Here is a 5818-nt window from a genome sequence, read left to right as displayed (position 1 = left end):
CGGTAAACCACACACGCTCCATCGAACTATGATAAACAATGAATCACCCTTTGCCACCTTTTCTTAGAACCAATTTGTGTGCCGGTAAACCACACACGCTCCACTAACTTCTTAGCAAGGGTGCAAAGTGTAATTTCATGGGATTGCATCAATTCACTTTTCCTAAAGTAACTAATATTGGGAAATTTTTTAAAATATGTGTAGTTACTTTGTATTACTTATTATACTTTTAATGAGAGGATGAGGTTGCCCTATCCTACCCGTTCGGCTAACAACCCTCCACCAATCAAGCAAGCGGTGGGTGTGAGTGTACACCTATTAAGCGCCATTTTATAGGCCGCAACCTTATACCCACCTTATAGATCGGCTTCGTGAATGAGGCCTACTAACGGTAAGACTAGAATTTAGTTATACATATATATATATATATATATATATATATATATATATATATATATATATATATATATATATATATATTATTCTAGTAATATCATATTAGTATAGGGTTGTATTTTAAAACTTTTAAAATCTAGGGTTTGAAATTTAAGTTGTCTAAATTAACACTTTTAATCACAAATATAAATTTCAAGACTTGTGGGTAAGTTTTAAACATTTTAAAACATGGAGGATCAAATAACAAATAATTCAAATTAACAATTAATATCCTAATTATCTCTATTTGATTTTATTCAAGATTTCTTTCAAGATAATTACCAAAATAATTAAAATAATTAATTAATTATCATATAAGGAAATTAAATATTTTATTAGTTGATAAATACCTTTAACTAGATCAAGATAATAGTCATATATATCAAAAAATCGGATTTAGATTGATCTATTATGATTAAGGTAAGTTTCCATAAGATAATTATGAAAAAATCCCGAATCTGGCCATTCCTGACGCCTGGACTCGCCGAGTGCACAAAGGGACTCGCCGAGTCAGGCCTACTCGCCGAGTCCACTTTGGAACTCGCCGAGTCCATGACTCAGAAACCCAAAAATCGAATTTTGCAGGTTTGTTTCAGTTAATCAAGCAACAATTTAATGAAAACCAAGCTAGGCTCTGATACCACTGATGGGTTTTAGCCATAAGAACTTTCCTATGTGCGCATGCAAAACCCTAATGCTTGGATCTAGGCTTTCTAATTAAACATACTTTGAATCCAAGAATTCTAATGGCTAATTAAGTTAAATAACAACATTGAAATAGATCTAGAACCATACCTTTGAGTTCCTTGTTGATCTTGAGGTCTTGGAGCTTCTAGAGTCACAAATGTCACTCCTCTAATGGCTTACAAACACCAATAGCAAGGAAGATGATTTAGGAGAGAGGAGAGGGGAGGAAATCGGCCAGGGTTCTCTTGCTTTAGGAGAGATGCTGATTTCCCTTAGCCATGGGGTCTATTTATACTTGTAGACTCCTTAAGGGTTACAACCTAAACCCTAATTGGATAATCTTCTCTTAAAGCTATCCAAATCCTTTCCATAGATAAGCCTTGGACGGATTTAGCTATCCTTTAGCTTCTAGAATTCGTCCCTTGTATATCTATAAGGATTTACAGTCTAATGCTTAACTATCAAACAATTGACAGTTTATACCCCTTTATTTAATTAATCTCTTTAAATCACCAAATTAATTCTAATTAATTCTATGACTTATATTAATCAAATAACAATATATTATTCTTTATATTATTCTCATAATATATTAATAATATTCACTCTCTCTTAATAAATCATCCTATCAAGTTGCTATGGTGAAGGCAACCCAAAAGGACCATGCACAACCGGGTCAAATACTTGCCTAATATAGTTGCGGCCTTAGACACTATTCCAACACGTTGGTGATAGACAATCGCAACGGACGCTCAAACTCGCCCACTAGTGCACTGAACTCTCTACTAAAAGATTGAGACACGAAGGACCGACTCGCCCTCGAGTTAAATAAGACCAAAGCTGGAAAAGAGTTCACCAAAAACGTACCAGCAACCACATCTAGTGCCACTCTGGCCTCCTCCGCCGTAAGCTGGAAGGCGCAACCCTGAGCCTTCGGAGGCTCTGCCCTGACTGGTCTCCCATCCGTGATCCTCAAAGTAGTCGGCGCTGCAGCCTGCACCGACTGGGCCGCAAGTAGTGGGCAGTTGGCCCTCATGTGACCAACCTGGTTGCAGTGATAACATAACCTCACACCCTAAGCTGGGGCGGCCTGGCGACAATCTTTCGCATAATGCACCTCCTTGCCACACTTTTGGCACCCAATACCAGCCCGACATACACCAAAATAACCCTTGCCACACTTCCCACAAGTACGGCCCTACTGAACCCCGGTTCTAACATCAGCGGTCTTAGACCACTTCGGTGCCGGCTGTGACAGTACCGGGGCCGTCCGCTGCTCCCTTAGCTGCAGCTCAATCTCCAACTCCTGCTGTCTGGCGGCCTCTTGCAACTCTAGAAGAGTATCGCATCGCTGGGTAGATACAAACTGTCGGATATCAGTCTTGAGCATACTCAGATAACAGGTCATCTGAGACTGCTCGGAAGCAAACTCTGAGCAGAACATCACCCGCTCAGTGAGCATACGGGTGATCTCCGTCACTGACTTTCCATCCTGTCTCACACTTAGAAACTCTTGTGCCAAATGTTCCCGCTCAAACCTCAGAATGTAACGAGCGGAAAACGTATCCCGGAATTGATCCCAGGTAACAGCAGCTCTCTGATCATCAGTGTAAGACCCAGTCACAAGTCTTCACCAGTCCTTGGCTCCAGACCTAAGCGGGTTCAGAGCGCACCTGACCTTTTGGTCAGTAGGACACGAGCAGGTGAAAAAAACCCCTCCACATCTGAAATGCATCTCATAGCCTTGATGGTATCCTGCGTCCCATCAAAAGTAGGGGGCTTCGTGTTGTCAAAGTCCCGGTACTGAAAACCCCTACCTACTCCTCCCCCTATCGTAGATACAGCTGATGCAACTGCTGTGTCTGCTGTCTCTGCGAGGGTTGTGTAGCGCTCATCGAAATACTCCACCATGGCAGTCTTAATCAACCCGAACATTTCCGGCAACTCGGCCCGGAACAGCGCAACAACCTCGTCATGCAGGATCGCTCGGATCCTATCATCCATCTCATTTGACCTCATCTGGCAAATCGTCTCGGGTGCCGTCAACTCCCCCTGTCCGCCCTCTCCTGATCCCGACCGGGATCCAGTCACAAAGCGCCTGGTTATCACCATTCTGAAACACAACACAAGGTATCTGATAGCTCATACAACAACTGGGGACCAACCCCCAACAAACCCTAGGAGTTGTAACTTCCTTGTCACGCGTATGGGTCATGTGCTTTCAGTAGTACGGGCCCATACTACCTTCCACACCTACCCATATTTGTTGCAAGTATCACCACAATGACCTAACAATACATATAATCATATCGAGCACTCGAGCCTCACTCCTAAAGGAAGGCTAAACGCCTCGAAGTCGGCGGAATCATCCCAACAACCTACCCCACTCACAAAACTTCCACCAACCCTGTAGCACTAGTGTATGCTAGCCATACATAATGCTGGACCCGATAGACTTTCGAATACTCAGTTCTACCCTAAGCTCCCAATCAAACAAGAACAAAACATAAGGCTAAGTCAAACATTCTCAGGCTATAAGATCTTAATTATGTTTAACCGTGATGCGTACACTAAATCCCCACAGTAATGATGTTAATTTCATATAAGGGTAACCCAAGGCTAGCAAGAACCATGTAATCAGGCAATTCTATCATACAATTCCTGAAGATCCCTAGCCTAGTACTAGCATACCGTTCTAATATACACATAATCAAATAAGTGTATGATATTTTAGGGGTTACTTACTGGCTCCGACTGATCGTACACCATGCATCCTCCTTTATTTATTTTGAAAATCAATTCCTTAAAACATATTTTTTAAACCCTTCCTTGATTTGGGACTGGATTCACATGAATGTTCCTCTAATTCACTCAAACCAAGGCTCTGATACCAACTAGTAACATCCAAAATTTCAAACAAATTTAAACTTGTTAAAACATGTCAAATTCATCAAAAAAATTACAACTTTGTTTTCAAAATATTAATTATCAGAGTATTTCCCAGAAACATGACATAATAGGAGGAGCTGTACGATCACGCCTTTGCCTTGCCGCGATCCCCTGATGTACCTGATACAGTAAACTGAAACAGTAAGCCCGAAAGCTTAGTGAGTTACCCCCAAAATACTGATACACTTACAGTCCACATAGCAATATCAACATTAGCATATCATATCAATCAAGAACAGAACAACATGCACTGGGTCCACAGCTTTACAAGCTGGACTACCCCTAGTCCCTCAGTACGATTTTGGAATGCCTACCGGGCCCTCAGCTCGTATCTGGAATGCCATTGAGCCCCCAGTACGAGTCTGGAATGCCTACCGGGCCCTCAACTCGCATCTGGAATGCTCCCGAGTCCTCAGTATGAGTCTGGAATGCCTACCAGGCCCTCATCTCATATCTGGAATACTCTTGGGTTTGTTGGCTACCGCACGGAGCAGTACAACCTCAACCCACCCCACATAACATGTCGACATGTAACAGATAATTGCACATACAGGTAATCAATTAGTATCACAGGCAGTCCTACAGACCTACCTAACTAGCATATATTACAAACTCAAACTCAACATATCAATAACTACTAAGACATCAATCCAATGGGCCGGCCTTGGTGCCTTAGACCCCTTAGTATAGTGAGAATAACTCACCTCGTAGATGTTAGCTCGGTAAATAATCATAGCTCTCTGATCACTCGTTAAAGACTCCACCACCTATTACCATAATACGAACATACTCATGAATCTTCAGAGTATTCCATAACCCACTAGTTAACCCTGGTCAAAGTCAAAGTCCTTAGTCAAGGTCAACAGTCTATGTTGACCTCAACTCGCCGAGTCTACTCTGCCACTCGCCGAGTCCCTTGAAGCATATTCCAACGCACCGAGTCATCGGGGTGACTCGTTGAGTTCCTTCAAATCTTGATCAAACTTTGAGGCCACCCATCGAGTTCCCCCCTTGAAACTCGACGGATATACATGCAACATATCCGGGTTAAAACTCATCTGACTCGCTGAGTTGTTCTTCAACTCGTCGAGTCTTATGGCAATCTTCATCGGACTTGCCGAGTTGTTCTTCCAACGTGTCGAGTTCACGACTTTATTTAAACGACTCGCCGAGTTCCTTTAGTCCTTAATCCATATAGACCCATTTTAATCCATGCAACGACTCCAAACTACAGATCCAAGCTCCTAGGGCATGCCTTTCACGTAAAGTTGCAAACTTTACATGCATGCATGGCTAAAAAGGTTCTTAATGCCCAAAACTAAGCTCTTAATGGGTTTTATGCACAAGGGAGGCCTCATTCACATCCAAAGCAGGGACTTTATGGATCTACAATCCATAGAGAGTCCAGATCTGAAGTTACAACTTCAAATCTTGGCTCATATTTCAGAAAATGACTTTACAACCTAATCAAGAACTCTAATCTCCAACCATGGAGGTCTATAACGAAATAGAAAGGGGGATAACAACTTGATACCTTCTCAAGAGATGACAACTAGAGTAGATCCAGATTTCCCCCAAGCTCCTTGGTTCCAACCACTTGCTTCCCAAGCTCCTTTCACTAAAAATCCTCTTTCAAGGCTGAGAATCGAGGCGTTACAACTCTCCCCCACTTGATCTAGACTTCACCCTCGAAGTTCGCTGGAATAAACAATGTCGGGTAATGCTCGCGCATCTCCGCCTCCGACTC

Source organism: Lactuca serriola, chromosome 3, assembly GCF_051521515.1.
Source record: "Lactuca serriola cultivar US96UC23 chromosome 3, Lser_US96UC23_V15, whole genome shotgun sequence".
NCBI classification, from domain to species: Eukaryota; Viridiplantae; Streptophyta; class Magnoliopsida; order Asterales; family Asteraceae; genus Lactuca; species Lactuca serriola.
Note: the sequence above shows the minus strand (reverse complement) of the source record.